Source organism: Crinia signifera, chromosome 6 (genome assembly GCF_055691185.1).
Source record: "Crinia signifera chromosome 6, ASM5569118v1, whole genome shotgun sequence".
Taxonomy (NCBI): Eukaryota; Metazoa; Chordata; class Amphibia; order Anura; family Myobatrachidae; genus Crinia; species Crinia signifera.
This window is the reverse complement of record NC_139222.1, coordinates 70,925,518-70,943,441: the sequence shown is the minus strand read 5'-3', so window position 1 is coordinate 70,943,441 and position 17,924 is coordinate 70,925,518. Positions and strand designations below refer to the sequence as shown.

At 46.5% G+C, this 17,924-nt stretch overlaps 1 protein-coding gene across 1 annotated transcript in view; it reads right to left on the bottom strand.

Annotated features, from left to right (window-relative positions):
• Nucleotides 1–17,924, bottom strand: part of ANXA11 (annexin A11) — a 260,240-nt gene that overhangs the window by 85,165 nt on the left and 157,151 nt on the right. The gene's annotated exons all lie outside the window — the stretch shown is intronic.

The window sequence follows — 17,924 nt, the reverse complement described above, 5'->3', positions numbered from 1 at the left end:
TGAGGAACAGACACATTTAATTCATAATGTCTAGAGAACGTATGAACTGAGGACCAAGTAGCAGCGTCACATAAGTCCTTTATCGAAGCCTTCGCCTTCAAAGCCCACGATGTCGCCGTAGCCCTTGTAGAGTGTGCCGTGATAATTGCCGGAACTTCTCTTCCTTCCAATTTGTACACGAATATAATGATCTCCCTGATCCACCTTGAAATGGTCTGTTTCGTAGGAGTCAATCCCTTTCTTGACCCCTCAGGGATTAAACTTTTTGTCTTCCTGATCTCTTCTGTTCTCTTCAAATAAGTAGTAATACTTCTTACTACATCCAAACTGTGTAAGGCTATTTCCTCCTCGCTCTTGGGGTCTGGATAAAATGTCGGCAGTGAAATTTCTTGATTCAAATGAAATTCGGAAATAACCTTGGGAAGAAAATGTGGATTGGTTCTAAGAACAACTTTATCAGGAAGAATCTTTAGATATGGCTCTTCTGCCCATAGTGCTTGGAGTTCACTAACTCTTCTCGCTGAGGTAATGGCGACTAAAAATACAGTCTTCCAATTTAAGTACTTCAATGAGATCTCTGTTAACGGCTCAAAGGGTGGATTCATCAGAGCCTTTAATAATAGATTCAGGTCCCAAGAGGCTACCAGAGCCCTTATTGGAGGTCTCATCCTCTTGATCGCATTCCCGAACCTAATAATCAATTGTTCTTCCGCCAGTCTTCTCTCTAACAGGACACTTAAGGCTGAAATCTGAACCTTCAATGTTGAATTGGCCAGACCATCTGAAAACCCCTTGTAGAGGAATTGCAAGACATCAGCAGTTGGGACCTCTTGTATTGCCTCCATCGATCCTCTCCAGTTGACAAACGCTCGCCAGACTCTATAATAAGCTACAGAAGAAACCTTCTTTCTTTCTTGGAGCAACAGAGAAATTACTTGGTCCGAAAGACCCTTCTGCCTCAGATGACTCCGCTCAATCTCCACGCCGTCAAAGCTAACCCTGCGGGATCTGGATGTAGCAGCTGTCCCTGCATCAGGAGTTCTGGAACTACTGGCAATGTCCAAGGTTCTTGAACTGCCATTCTCAGCACTGTCGTAAACCGTGCCCTTCGGGGCCAAAATGGAAGAATTATTATTACCTCTGTCCCGTCGTCCATTATTTTCTTTAGAACCTTGGGGATTAGTGGAAATGGGGCGAACACGTACCCCAAACTGCACGTCCATTGGACGGAGAAAGCGTCTATCGCTGCTGTCTGAGGAAGAGAGTATCTGGAGAAGAATCTGTTCACCTTCTTGTTTAAATGCGTTGCCATCAGATCTACTTCCGGCACCCCAAAACGACTGGTCACTTCTTTGAAGACTCTTCCATTCAGCTCCCATTCCCCTGGGTGAACCTTGTTTCGGCTGAGGAAATCCGCCAGTATGTTCTGCTCCCCTGGGACATGAATGGCTGTCAAAGACCCCAAGTTCTCTTCCGCCCACGATAGTATCTTTGAGAGCACTGTCATGAGCGACTTGCTCCTGGTGCCCCCCTGGTGATTTATGTAAGCAACTACTGAGGTATTGTCGGAGAAGATTCTTACATGCGTCCCTTTGATCGTCTGGGAAAAGTTTCTTATCGCTCTCCATACTGCCTCTGCCTCTCGCCAGTTTGACGAGTTTGCACTCTCCTTTCCCTTCCACGTGCCTTGGACTGTTTCTCCCTCGCAATGGGCTCCCCAACCTAATTGACTTGCGTCGGTTGTGATTAGCCGGAACCTTGGTGACTGCAGAGATGTTGTTCTGTCTTCCAAAGCCCCTTTGGTCCACCAGTGTAGAGACCGTCTTGCTTCCAAAGACAGATTTATCCTCCTTGTTTTGGACACCCTTTTCTTTAGAAGTGGCAGGATTGTCCACTGTAACTCTCTCATCCTCCATTGAGCCCATGGAACGACCCCTATTGTGGAAGACATCATCCCTAGTAATCTTGTGCATTCCTTTAAGGATGTTATTCTTGTTCTTGCCACTGAGTCCGAAAGCCCCCTGATCCTTATGCATCTCTCTTCCGACAGTGATATCTCGAATCTTCTTGAGTCTATTATAACCCCCAGAAACTTGATTCTCTGCGTAGGCATCAACTGGTTTTTCTGACGGTTCACTAGCCACCCGTGCGTCTGTAAACAGTTGATCACGATCTGTACATGCTGTGTTAGCACTTCTTCGGATGGAGCCGCTATGAGTATGTCGTCCAAATACGGCCAAATAAGAATCCCCCTTCTTCTTAGTAATGCCACCAGAGTTACCAACACTTTCGTGAAGACCCTCGGAGAGGCCGCAAGACCGAAGGGCAGGCACGTAAATTGGTAATGCTTCCCTTTTATGCAAAACCTGAGGTACTTTCGATGCAGCGGATGCACTGGGACATGATAGTATGCATCTTTTAGGTCCAGGGACACCATAAAGTCCCCCTTTCTTATTCCTGCCGTAATGGTTCTCATGGTCTCCATACGAAACTTTCTTACTATCAAGAATTGATTCAGTCCTCTCAAGTCTATAATAGTTCTGAACCCCCCCGTATTCTTTTCTACGAGGAATAGATTGGAATAAATCCCTTTCCCCCACTGGTTCATCGGCACCGTTTCTACCGCTTCGATGGACAACAAATTGGTCAGAATCTTCTCTAATTCTCGTGACTCTAGAGCCGACCTGGGTCTTCTTGATACCCGGAAAAAATCTGTGGTGGGAATCTGGCTGAATTCCAAAGAATAACCCTCTCGAATTATTCTCTGTACCCATCTGTCCTGAATTGAAATGTCCCATACATGTGGAAATTGGGCCAGATGGGCTCCCACCGGGGGAAATAGCTGGTTGTCATTGTCTTCCACCTCTTCTATAATTCTGCCGAAAGGACTGTCTGGAGTTGGAAAAGGAGCCTCTCTGACTGTATGGCCTACCCGGCCTATATGCTTTGGCATCTCTAAAGGCTTGCTTATAGGTACTTGGATATGGGAACTTATTCTTTTTATCCTGAGGAAGCTTTAGGGATTTGCCCCCCGTAAGCCTGTGAATCAGAGCATCTAGCTTGGTGCCAAAGAGGAACGATCCCTCAAATGGTAACGAGACCAGACGGTTCTTGGAATGAGAATCAGCTGACCAGGGTCGCAGCCATAGAGCTCTTCTCGCTGCTACTCCTGCCGCCATAGCTCTGGCCGCAAAGGAGGTAATATCTAGTGACGTTTCACAAAGAAATTCAACCGCCTTTTGAATAACCTCTAGACTCTTCATGATGTATTGTCTCGAGATCTTCTCCTCTATATCTGTATGAAGTGTAGTACACCACATTCTTAAAGCTCTTGTGACAGAAGCCAAAGCTACCCCTGATTTCAAAGATACCGCTGTGGAAAGATGCAGTTTCTTCAATGAACCCTCCATTCTCTGATCCATTGGATCCCTGAATGAGGCCCCATCTTCCAATGGTAATGTAGTGCGAGATGTCACCTCTGCCACAGCCGCATCTATCTTGGGTATACCACACCATTTAAGAAATTCCTCATCCTTTATAGGATACATCTTATCAACCCGGAATAATTTCCCTTGTTTTTTCTCCAAATTTGACCATTCTTTCACAATAGTCTCCTTCATAACACGATGGACCGGGAAGGAACGACCCTTTTTGGATCTGTCCTCAAACAACAAATCTGCCCCTTCTATGGGTGTGACAGTCTCCTTATAATTCATAGATTTATAAATATGCTTCAGTATATATTCTACTGTTTCAAAATTGAACGCTCTCGTATCCTCTTTAATCTCCCCTGGTTCATCTGAGGAATCCTTAAAATCATCTCCATCATCAGAAGTATTATTCCCTTCATATGCCAATCCTGCCTGGTCTCTTGTTCTCTTAGACCCTTGCTGCTCCAAATACTCCTCTTTGGCCACAAAGGATTTTCTCATCCAGTCCATTAACTTCTCCAGCATTATAGACTGATTATCAGACAGGGACGTGCAGTCAGGGGAGGCAGGGGAGGCAGAGCCTCCCCTGTCATTAATGTTTAATATAATAATACAATACAAAGAAAATACTTATGACACATATTATGTGTCATAAGTATATGCTTTGTATTATTACACTCATTTTGACTGTTTAACATTTTTTTTTATTAGCTTAGGAGGCACCAAGAGCGGTGCCTCCCGCTGTACATATTAAAGTAACAAACACAGGGGTGGGCAGTGGGCAGGGCTGAGAACCGAGCTCAGTTAAAAGCTCGTTTAAAAAAGATGCATAGGCGGCACCTATAGCGGTGCCTCGGTGACAGGGACGTGCATTCTGCCTATATGAAAGCACACCCCTGTCACTGAGACAGAAGTGATTGGACAGTGGCGCTGTCTCAGTGACAGGGGCAGCTTTCATAAAGGCAGAAAGCGCGTCCCTGAACCCTGGCTCCTATAGGTGAGGTGCCGCTTTTAGCAGTGTTTTTAAAGGTGGACGAGCTGTGCAACCGCTGCACAGCTCGTCTGCTGCCTTGTATTGCCGGGTATGGGGGACGGAACTGGGCTGAGCCGAGCTGCCAGCGCCCGCTGTTATCTGGCACCGGCACCCGCTCTGCTCCCCATTACCGTCCGGGGACTCACTGCCCGCCGCTCGGTCCTGTGCCTGTCCCAGGACGGGACGCTGCCGTGCAGTCTGCTGCCTTGTATTGCCGGGTGTGGGGGGCGGAGCTGGGCTGAGCCGAGCTGCCAGCGCCCGCTGTTATCTGGCACCGGCACCCGCTCCGCTCCCCATTACTGCCCGGCGCTCGGTCCTGTGCCTGGGTGCCTGTCCCAGGACGGGACGCTGCCGTGCAGTCTGCTGCCTTGTATTGCCGGGTGTGGGGGGCAGAGCTGGGCTGAGCCGAGCTGCCAGCGCCCGCTGTTATCTGGCACCGGCACCCGCTTTGCTCCCCATTACTGCCCGGCGCTCGGTCCTGTGCCTGGGTGCCTGTCCCAGAACGGGACGCTGCCGTGCAGTCTGCTGCCTTGTATTGCCGGGTGTGGGGGGCGGAGCTGGGCTGAGCCGAGCTGCCAGCGCCCGCTGTTATCTGGCACCGGCACCCGCTTTGCTCCCCATTACTGCCCGGCGCTCGGTCCTGTGCCTGGGTGCCTGTCCCAGGAGGGACGCTGCCGTCACAGCTGCTGTGCAGTCTGCTGCCTGCCTAGGTATCCATAAGCGGTTCCTGGGCTGCCGCTAAACGGTAATTTGTGTTTGGGTATGGAGGGTGGGTGCTGTGTTTTTTTTCTAAAGTGGCATACTGTAGGTTTATTTGTGTTTGGAGGGTGGGGGCTGTGTTTTTTTTTTTAAGTGGCGTACTGTAGGTTTATTTGTGTTTGTGTTATGAGACAGACATGTGTGTTTGTGTTGTGACAGAGGTGTGTATCTGTATGTATTTGTGTAAAGTGACAGGTGTGTGTTTGTGTAAAGTGACAGAGGTGTGCACTGTTTCTGTGTGTTTTTTAAATTAAGTATATTGGCCCAATGTACTGGCCTCTGAGTTTATTGGCTGTGCGGGGTGCTGGCTGAACTCCGAGGTTCTATTAAAGAGGCAGACATTTACAAGGCAAAACCATGCATTGATTGACCTTTTAAATAAAACCTCAGAGTTCGGCCATCACCCCGCACAGCCACTGAACTCAGACGCTAGTACTTCATTTAAAAATATACTTATTTTACACAAACACACAGAAACCATACACACCGCTGTCACTTTACACAAACACACACCTCTGTCACAACACAAACACACACAAGTCTGTCCCTTAAGAGGCTAGCACTAGTTAGTACATTTGGCTGCATGGTTTTTTTTTTAAGTGAAAAGGTATGTGGGCATATCCCATGGAGGCTTGGTGGAGCCAGCGACGACGGGTCTGTGCCGAGCGCTGGGTCCAGGAGCTGCTCTGCCAGGTCTCTGCTGCTTATGCAGGGGGCAGCTACCGCACCTGCCTGTCAGTGCAGAAACAGCCCGAACCCAATGCTCCCCACAGAGCCTGGTGGCACTGGCTCCACCAAGCCAGTGCCTCACCAACCACAAACCTCACCGCACGTCACTGTTATCAGAAGTTTCAGGTTGTGGTTCACAACTGTCACATATAGTTTTGTCAAGTGCAGCATCAATAACTTTATCACAAGCCATGCAGCGTATCTCTGTATGCTTCTTCTTAACAACTTTCTTCCTTGCTCCAGAAGGCACACTATAATAACAATAAAAACCTATTACTAATCTGAAATAATAATCTAATACTCCCTATACAAAACGAATAAGGCTCACCTCACAGGGGCACTGTTTTCTCTACTGGGGGAAGGCAGATCCATCTCACAACACCAATATCTGTAGCAACAAAAAACCCATAAGGTATATACAGATACACTGCGTTCAAAACGATGATAGCAGAAGGTAACCCAGTGTCCTACCTTACAGCCGCTTACACAGAACTCCACTGCTGCTTTGCCTCACAGCAGTAACTGACCGGCTTCCTTTTTATTCAAGCAGAGCGCGCTGGGAAGCGTGCAAACGCCGTCTGGCGTACCGGAAGTGCGCAATTGCGCAAAGCATCCTGGATACTGTAGTCCCGGCGTCACACAGCCGAACCCGGAAGTACGCTACAGGAAGACGCGACGCAAGGGATTCTGGCTCCTGTAGTCCAGATCCCGGCGTCCACGCTGTAGCAACTAGCGCTGAAGCCAGAGCCCTGTAATCCATGCTGCGCTAGTGTGCCGGTGTCCTGAAGGAGAGAGGAGGCTTACCAACTGCTCCCTGCTGTACTCCAGATGGCATGGACAGGAACCCTAACAAGGGTCACGCTCCCAAGCTGCAACCACCCTGAGTGAACCCTGTATCTAGAGGTGAGCCCAAAAATAAAGTAACCTTCCTGCCCTAACTAACAAGGAGACAGGAAAAAAAGACACCAGAGGAAGGGAGGAGCAGTGGTTTATACCCAAGAGGGGAGGAGCCTGGGAAAAAAGTAACCTGTCTAACTCAAGGAATGGGACGATATCCCAATATGATGGCTGCCATGGGATCGTAGAAGAAATATATATATGTGTATGTATGTATGTATGTATGTATATATATATATATATATATATATATATATATATATATATATATATATACACACACACACACACACATATATACACACACCACACCACATGAAAAGCCTGTGTTCGTCCCTGTGTACCTTACTCTGTAGGACTGTTGGAGACCTCACAGGCTCAGCGCTGCCTTGGATTAAAAACCCTTCCATGATGAGGCTGCTGCTGTCCTCCATGGGTCTGAGAAGCATGTAATGAGCTCCAGCAATCAGAGCCTCTCAGCCTCTGTCCTCTTGTGCAAAGTGTAATGGGACTGAGTAAACTCCCAGTTATGCACTGCACACTGTGCAGTTGATGTGCCTTGGCTCCCGATGCTCAGTACCATTATTCATTGTCACGTTGGCAGATATGTGAAGCTGCAGCACTACCCCACTTCTATAAACAAAACCTTTAGCTAAAATGTATTTTTTTAAATACATGCCAACCACAGGGGGGGGGGGGGGGGGGGCGCTAGCTAGAGGGCGGCCCAGGGGTACTGACCCCCTTAATCCAGCACTGGTGGACAACATTGTGCACTAACAATGAACAAGATCATTAAAAATTCATTGAAGTCACCGCCGGGACCCCACTGAACATGCTGGTTGTCTACATAGCCAAAATTGACATGCATGTTCAGCCGACGGGGATGAATTATACACACTACTTTTTCTTTTAAACGATATCGCTCAGAAGCACCCTTTCCAGTGATATCTTGTAGAAACATGTAAAGTATATGTGGCTAAAGGATATGGTCCAGTGCTACCAATGTTAAGCCGCATAGCGCTCACTCCCTTGCCATTCTAAATGGTGACCCATAAAAGAGACCTCAATCCTCCAAAAAGCCCACTCTGGCATTCATGGCCACAGAATAAAATGGTATTTTTATAGAAACAATCTAAAGAACGGTAATACCTCAGAAAATGTATATAAATTAAAATATCATGGTCATGAAAAGGACCATAAGAATTTGCTTTAGCAGGGAATAAAGTGCAGAGAAACAGCTGCAGAGTGATGGTACCGAATCCTTGTAGAGTTATCTCTAGGTCTCTTGCACTATTTAGCTAGTGTGCATACAGAACATGTTACATTTGTCCATAAGGTGTGCAGCACACATTCAGACGGTCATTGAGTCAGTTCTCTGGCACGTATTATTAATATGATAGCAGATGCAGGGAAAGGGTTACAGCATAAGGCTGTTAAATTTTTACTTTTTGGATCCTCCCCACTGTAAAATTTTTGTTTTTATTGCGCTCTTGCCAATTTCCCCAAGCGGCAGTGGCGTGTATTATTTTACTGTTGCTAAGACAGTCCAGAATTCCAGGATAATGGATCCCAGGAGCTACTGATGAGGTCAGCTCTCCATTCTTGGAACGATGGATTAATGTTGCTGCACTCTTAAGGGTTAGCAGTTTGCTGCTGTGGTGACCTGAACAGATGTGCAGCTGCGCTGCAGGATGAGGTCACTGTCATTGTCTTAAATTGACATCAGCCAATGGCATGGCTGACAGTGGTCCCCTAATACAATACAATCATTCAAATTGTTACAGAATCCCCATGTTTGTGGGTGACCAATTACCTAACACCGTCCAAGGGAGATGTCCAAGCCAATACACAAACCATTCATGTCAAGGACGGGTTTGGGGCATATTGTTGACAGTAATCAATACTGGTCAATAGGTTAACCACTATTTGTAGACATGGAAAAAGACCGACACAGTCAAAAGATCGGCACAAACGATATGTCGACCTGGAAAAGGTCGACATGAGTTTTTCATGGTTTTTTTGTGTCTATGTTAAGTCAGCATGGACACTGTATACGTGTACTGCGTCCCTTCGAATGCTTTGAACATGGACATATGTCCATGCCCAAGACTATAATGGAATGGATTATATTCTCCCTTTTTTTAAAGAAAAAACATGAAAATCTCATGTCGACTTTTTTCATATGTCGACCTTTTTGCCTGTCGACCAATAGTAGTTGACCAATTGACTATCGACCTATTGACAGCCTCCATCAGGGACATGCAGGGGATGGTTAAAGTGCAACAATCCTCCAACTCTGTAGTGAAAACATCTCCCTGTGGTGCCCTTGCAATATGCAGCATTGATTTCTTTGCAGGCTTAAAACTGATTGGACATATGTGCGCCATTTTTAAACGTAAAAGAGAAAAAAGTCATCCTGCATCAAAACTAGCAGATTTATTATGGTATTACTGATATACAGTATAGGGCCGAATTCAACATGGATCGTTAATCAGAGAATAATCTGATTGTTGAGTGTCTGCGCAGCATTTGCGGGGGCAATTAGCGAATATATATCTGTACACATAGAGTACAGTCACAGTTTGATTGACAGAAAGCCAGCATTTAGGGGTGGAAACATGGCGTTTTCTGGGTGTGTTTTTGGAAACGCAGGATGCGTTTCTGACTTCAGCGATGGACACTTCTAGTCTGGTCCTTAAATTACTGGAAGGCTCAGACTGGCGCAGATGGAAAAAAACTGTTCGATGGTTCGGTTTTTTACAAATGGATCTGCAAATGCATCGCTATTTGTAAAGCAGTCGCAATTTTGCAGCGACTTGTTGATTGTAGGTGGGAATGCCAATTCCGGGGCATTTTTGCAATCCCAGAATTCGGGATTGAAAAATGCTTAATCCCGGGATTCCCAGGACAGGGTTCATCAATATAATGACAAACTTTAATCCCCCTTTGTCCCCCACAAACCCTGTGTAATTCAGCTGGTCATCTGTGTGGGAGCCGGGCGGCTGCGATTAGGAGCCGGGGTGGCGGTGGTCGGAGGTGGGCAGCGGTGCAGGAGCCGGGCGGCTGCGATTAGGAGCCGGGGTGGCGGTGGTCGGGAGGTGGGCAGCGGTGCAGGAGCTTGGCAGTGATGGCGATCCCAGCGGTGGCAATGAGGTCAGGTGCCAAGCGGTGGTCTTGGGGGTGGGAACGGAGACGCAGACAGGCTGCACTGCATTACCATCAGGTCATGCTGCGCAGTTTGTGAGCACCCTGGAAGCGTCTGAGCTGGTCTCTCAGCGCTGCCTGGCATTGATTTGCGCATGCGCAGGCCAAGCCCGGAATCCCACCGATCCTGAAAGTTTTTAGGGCCAAATCACGGGATCCCAACGATCCCGAACCTGGGATTGGCCACCCTAATTGTAGGCAATTGCTTTTTCTCCAATTAGCATTCCATGCTGAATTAGGCCCATAGCGTCAGTGATGCAGATGTCATTGTCACAAGTTACACAAAACTACTAATGCATACCTCCCAACATTCCAGATTTTCCTGAAACAGTAACATTTTTGAGGGGACTGTTCCACGTCCTGCCCAGGGTCGACAGTTAGGGCGGGATGTATTAAAATACATCGCCGCCCATCGCGGCCCCCCTGCCGCGATGCCGCCGCATATGTACTAACATATGCGGCTGGCATCGCGATGCGGTGACGGAGGCCCCCCGCGATACCTGGAATGTGGTGTGCGGGGGGTCTCCGTCACCTCTCTGCCCCCTTCTGCATCCCTCACGCCGGGGACAGCTATGCAAGCTGTCCCCGGTGCCTCTTCCTCCCCCCTGCAGCCGGAAGGACGTCCGGCTGCGTCACTAGGGGGAGGAAGGTGTTACCTTCCGGGTCCAGGAGGACCTGGACCAGGTAAGAGAGGGAGGGGGAGAGGGGGGTCGGCAGGTTTTTCGGCGGAGGAGTCGGGCGGCGAAAAGAAGCCCATAGGCTTCTATAGGGTATCGCCACCCAAAGGTGGCGATACCCTACACTGCGGTGACGGTGCGGTCGGGTAATAGTACATAGGAAAATGCGGTAAAACGGGGGTTTTACCGCAATTTCCCTTTAGTACATCTCGCCCATGCCTTCCTGTAAATTGGTTCCATCATCCAGCCCCCTGAAAAGGTGGGTAAGTCGCCTCCCCCCTGACCTCCTGCATCTCCCGATCATCTGCGTTTAAATTCCGTGATTTGTGCCATTTCCAGGAGGGGCGGGGCTAAAATGACTACCCTTCCACCTCCTTAGAGACCCGCAAAAAGAGGTATTTGCCGTACTGTGGGTGGGGCTTGATGACATCGAGAACAGGCTCCGCCCCCTGTCGCTCAGCTCTTATGTGAAGACCACAAATGTTTAAAAAGTCATCAGACCTCACAGATGGGCATCCACAGTTGGTGATTGGCTATCGGACTGCAAGATGCACTTAGCTTAAGAGCCGGCGCCCATATTTGAAATATCTGCCGTCACAGCACCGCTGCAGGCTCCACTCTCCTCCCCAGCGTTAATAGCAGCAAATACATTGTGAACAGCCGCACTGGGGGCATTGTATAAGCTTAACTACTCTGGACTAAGGGGCACTACTGGGGGAATTGGGCATGATTCTGGTTCACTCACAAACACAAATTCTCTATCTATTGGACAAAACCATGTGCACTGCAGGGGGGCAGATGTAACATGTGCAGAGAGTGTTAGATTTGGGGAAGTTATTTTGTTTCTGTGCAGGGTAAACACTGGCTGCTTTTTTTTTATACTGCAATATAGATATCCGTTTGAAGTACAAACCCCATCCAAATCTAACTCTCTTTGCACATGTTACATCTGCCCCACCTGCAGCGCACATGGTTTTGTCTATTAGAGAGAGAATTTGCTTTTTCAAGTGAACCAGAATCAGGCCCAATGTGTAAGGAACATTACGGTGTGCAGCATAATGTGACATGGGCATTACCATGTGTGGCATGTGACATGGTAATTACGGTGTGCCGTGTAAAGCGTATTATGGTGGTTATTGATACTATTATGTGACCACGGCCCTTCCCCATGAAGCCACATTTTCGGTGCAGCCCCAAGTCCCTGATTTCACGCCGGGGGAGGGGGGGGGGGGGATTTCCATTCTGGTACAGGGCACCGAAATGTCTAGTTAGGTGCACTGGAATTACCATTTGACATTACTCCTAAGTGTAATAACGGAGACCTTACATAATGCACAGGACGCTCTTCATCTTGTAAAACCAGTAAATATACATTGTACGATTAAGACACCCCTGGAAAATGGATCCAATGTAACTCCGTTTATGGTACAAGTAGGAAGACGAAATAGTCCCAAGGCGCAAAGCCGGAATCCTGCTGCCACACAAAGGAAGATGAGGTTAACCAAAATCCTCTGGTAGTAGGTATATCGAGAGCGAACCAAAATGTGAAATGGGCGCTGGACTCCTGTTTATCCAATTAGAATCCCCTCAGATGTTATTCATGGGGATTTGATATAAAAGAGAAAAGCAGAAGGACATATGTCATTCAAAGGTCAAGTAATTATATAATCGGTATAGTAGGGAATGAATGGGAAGTAGGGAACCCTCACTCATTCAAAAGTGACATGTGACCAAACATATCAAGGTATCTTTGATTGGACCACCTCCGTGTAGATATGTGACAACCAGTCAGAAAATCAATGTGTACCGTACTCACATGTACACACACTGTATAACTCCTATCAAGGTATCTTTATAACCAAGTACTGCAAGCCAATTCAAATGCGATTTTTCACTCAGATCAACCCAGTAATAAAAGGAAAGGGAGGAATTGGTCTCAATAGGAGTTTATTAAAGGTATGTGCTATAAAAACAACTTGTATCACAGGTGTTGAAAACAGGAATAGTACCTGAGGGAGCGATGTGTGGCCACCCACCGCTGACCAGGCACTCCAAGGATACAGGTGATGAATAGCACAAGTCCTCTCCACCAACGCGTTTCGACAGTCTGGCTGTCTTTTTCAAGGTAGGAGAGTAACTGTGCTCAGTGGAGGTATTTATACCAGTGGCTAATAAGTCTAAGTCTCCTCCTCTAAACAGGGAGGGGATAAGACCGGAAGTAGTCTATAATCGCTAAAAATCATATTAGGACCGGGAAGTATTTCTTCCAATGGCGTGTCCACTCTAATATATTGGATCCCCTCTAAGCGCTTTAAAAGATGGTCAAAATAGAACGGAGAACTCCGTTTCCGGAAGCGACAATTGACCTGCATGTGCACCGCATGCGTCACTTCCGCCGCCGGCGTCTTCTCCGTCCCAGTGCCAGTAAGCGGAAGAGGCAAGTGACACGCATGTGAACCGCATGCGTCACTTCCGCCATCCGCTTTCTCATTGATAATAAAGTGCAAAAATACGGAATAATAAAAAAATACTGAATAATAATATATTATACGTGGCTTTATTATTATTTAGTATTTTTGCACTTTATTAAATTATAACTGTCCCAGTCATACATTAATTGCTTATTTGCACAAATTTGGGCCACTAACTGGATGCATTAATATGCGGTCCACGGGCCGGATATGCGGCTCATTGATGCCCCATTCAGATATGGCTATGCGCTCCTATGCGCTTGAGCCAGAAACTTCCGGCTCATTGTTGCCGGGGATCAATGAGAAAGCGGGTGGCGGAAGTGACGCATGCGTGTCACTTGCAGCTTCCGCTTACTGGCACTGGGATGGAGAATAAGCCAGCGGCGGAAGTGACGCATGCAGTTCACATGCGGGTCACTTGCCGTTTCCGCCATATCACCACTTGGATATGAGAAGAAGCCGGCGGTGAAAGTGACGCATGCGGTGCACATGCGGGTCACTTGCCGGTTCTGGAAACGGAGTTATACACGATTTGGTATTCTCCGTTAGTCTATATTGACCATCTTTTAAAGCGCTTAGAGGGGATCCAATATATTAGAGTGGACACGCCATTGGAAGCAATACATCCCAGTCCTAATATGATTTTTAGCGATTATAGACTACTTCCGGTCTTATCCCCTCCCTGTTTAGAGGAGGAGACTTCGATTAGCCACTGGTATAAATACCTCCACTGAGCACAGTTACTCTCCTACCTTGAAAAAGACAGCCAGACTGTCGAAACGCGTTGGTGGAGAGGACTTGTGCTATTCATCACCTGTATCCTTGGAGTGCCTGGTCAGCGGTGGGTGGCCACACATCGCTCCCTCAGGTACTATTCCTGTTTTCAACACCTGTGATACAAGTTGTTTTTATAGCACACACCTTTAATAAACTCCTATTGAGACCAATTCCTCCCTTTCCTTTTATTACTGGGTTGATCTGAGTGAAAAATCGCATTTGAATTGGCTTGCAGTACTTGGTTATAAAGATACCTTGATAGGAGTTATACAGTGTGCGTACATGTGCGTACATGTGAGTACGGTACGCATTGATTTTCTGACTGGTTGTCACATATCTACACGGAGGTGGTCCAATCAAAGATACCTTGATATGTTTGGTCACATGTCACTTTTGAGTGAGTGAGGGTACGGGGAATCAATTTGGGACCCCATTCATTCCCTACTATACCGATTATATAATTACAAAACACCACCGGTTGATACTGAGCGCTGATTGAATATTCCGTACTGCTGCTGGACCTTAAGGGGATTACCAAAAAACCCTCACATAGTATACAGAAACAAGAAAAAAATAGGAACAGCGCTGTACTGAATATATAAAAATTTAATTATGAATTGCAGTCTTACACGTTATCACAGTCAATAATAGACAAAACAAGACTTACACACATAGAACACAGAAACTCACCCTTATTTAACTGGTGCTGGTTAAAGCTTTGTTAGAAACAATTGCGGATGTTTTGCTCATGTATAGAGCCAGTTAGTAGGTTAGTACTGAGTTCAGTCCCCACAGAAATGTGCACATTCTATTGTGGTATACCTATTTTGTAATCCTGGGGTGGCTTGTAAACAGTGGCGATTTTTCTCCGACCTTTAGTAGTGGGTCATATCCGAGAATCGATTAACAGCCAGATGTTACTGATAGCCTCAGTGTCCCCTCTCAACGCGTTTCTCCGCCTTGGACTCCTCTCAGCGGCTTCCTCAGCGGCTGTCCCCCCCCTCCACAACATTAATTACACATTTTGTCTTCTACATGCTCATTGCCAGGGGTTTCTTGCTCATTGCCAAGGGTTACATGCGGTCACATGCTCATTGCCAGGGGTTACATGCTTGTTGCAATACCGCAAGTAGGGAAGCCAATCCCGGGGCATTTTTTCAATCCCGGGATTCGGGATTGAAAAATGCCCAATCCCGGGATTCCCGGGATCCCGGGATTGGCTTCCTATACAAAATCCCGCCCCGGCCGCACGCATATTTACTTACAATTGTGGTGCGGCTGGGCCGGTGGGCGATGAAGCTGGGCATGGAGGAGGATGCAGCCTAGGTGGGTGGCTGGCTGGTTCATCGGGCGATGCTTTGGGGTCCGGTAAGTGGCGAGTGCAGGCAGCCTGGGTGGGTGGGCGGTATCGTCGAGGCGGCCGGAGGTCAGCGCGGCGCGCATGGATGAGGCGGTTGTTTGTGTGGCCTGCGCAGCGTGACCTCTGACGCCGTCACGCTGCGCAGAGCCGCGCTGCCCGTGACGGGAGAAGCCGGGCAGCGTCTGAGCACTAGCTCAGACGCTGCCCGGCATTAGACTGCGCATGCGCAGTCTAATCCCGAAATCCCGGGATTGGAAACTCCAATCCCGGGATTGAAATCCCGGCAGTTTAGGGGCCAAATCCCGGGATCCCGCCGATCCCGATCCCGGGATTGGCCACCCTAACCGCAAGGTAGCGCTCCCATTGATTAAGGCTATACACAATGCCTATTGGCTGCTATGTAAAGCTTTAACCAAAAAGGAGCACTACCTTGCAGCATGACACGCACTGCTGGACCAGTGGCCAGTCACCCGGAGGTGCAATTGTCACTTTCTATGTTCCCCTGTACCCCCTGCACCACTGTATCATACTCCAATAAATAGATGAATAAATAATCAGTGGGGGATTTGTCTGTCTGTCATGGCCGCGCCCGTGCCACAGCTGACTCACCCCTGGTGCTCAGCCAGCAGGAAGCGACAGGCAGCATGTCAGTGCGCCGGGTTGGCATCCAAGCGGCAGCAGGATCTGCCTTACAGTAGTTATGCCACTGGTAATATTCCTGTTCTCAAAACATAATATACATCATAATAATATATATATATATATATATATATAAAAATCAAGAAGATAGACCGCACTCACACTGCAAAAAAAACAACTTAGGGGTGTTCAAAAAGAGGTTGATATGTGTAACCCCATATGCCTCATAAATAGTCCAGGTTCCCAAAGCACTTCCGTGCCAGGGATATGAACACTCTCCTTCAAAAAAATAATTCAATATTGGTATCCAAAGATAAAATGTTTTTATTCCAATAGGTCAACTTGCATCATGCCCCGACGTTTCGGTCCACATCAGACCTTTATCAAGGAGCCTACAATATAGTATAAAACAAAACAGTTTGCTGTCTGAGTGTCCACAGAGCATCACATGTGGTAAACAACCCAAAACAACTCATATAATATAAACTACATACTTTGATGATGGTCATAGGGGGTACAGCATAGCTCACAAATTAGCCCTCGGAACGGGGGTTCAGCTACACTATGGGGCTGCCTATAGCTGATTTATATACCCTGTTTAAATGGGATTAATTTCCGCCGATTTTGCAATCAGCGCGATAGTGCGATGACGCACTTCCGGTGAAACCGGAAGTGCGTCACCCGGAAGTGTACTCCGGTGGAACGCACAATTGAGCCGCACAGAGTCCGGAAGTCCCGGCACTGCGTGATGGCTCATGGTGGAATACAATAACGAATGCATAATACACATAGAATTCAGAGCGGCTTCATACTGCATTGAAGTGGTCAATTCAGACCATTCTTTTAATGGTATTATCAATTAGCGATCGTGTTTATCTCTTATCTGACTAAATGTCAATACAGTGGAACGTTGGAAGTAACAGCGCCATCTGTTGGGCTGGAGGCATCACGGATCATCATATTGGTCTAATGCAGGTCTCAGCACGTTGTGGATTGTATGTGAGGGGGTATTGTATGTCAGACTATATGCCCTCAAGGTGACACAAGATATATGTTATAATATTATATATTGGGAATAAATGTTTAAACTAAACTTCAATAAATATTAATTATCTCTTCATTGTGATTATCATAATTCTTTACTTTTAATACGTCTAATTTCAATTTTATTTTTATTATTATTTTTTATTCTTTTATGTTTTTAGTTTTTTTTAAATATATTTTTATTTTTATTTATTTTTATTATTTTTACTACAAAGACAGATCAATGATATTAGAAAAATATGTAAATAAATATATAAATATAAAGTATAGATAATTGTTTACGACAACCCCTATTGTCGATAAAGTGCATATTTACCTATTCAGGTTGTGCCAGTGATACATTGGAACATTAGGAACCCAAGTCCCAATGTCCAGTGTTATCAAGATGTTAGTGAACCTGTCAGTGAACTACTATTTTCTAAAGGGACATTTTAATGTCTAATTCATCGGTTTATAGTCATTGGAGGGTATAAGTGCTTTATGTTGACCATGAATTTCAGATGCTCGACACCAAGTCAAGCATCACTTATATTGATGTCAAATAGCTAGAAGAAAGAGCAAACATAAAATTTCTTAACAGTACATAGTGAATCTTCAATCACCCTCTCAAAAATAAAGACAGCGGGTTATGTTCATTTAGTCCTCTTGGGGATAAAGTTCCCAATTGATGGATCCACCTGCATTCGGCTTTTTTAAGAAGCAAGACTCGGTCACCCCCTCTTGGTGGGGGAGGTACCCAGTCTATGAGTCGACATCGAAGTGTAGATATTGGGTGACCTTATATCCCTGGCACGGAAGTGCTTTGGGAACCTGGACTATATATATATATATATATATATATATATATATATATATATATATATATATATATATATATATATATATATATATAGATAGATAGAT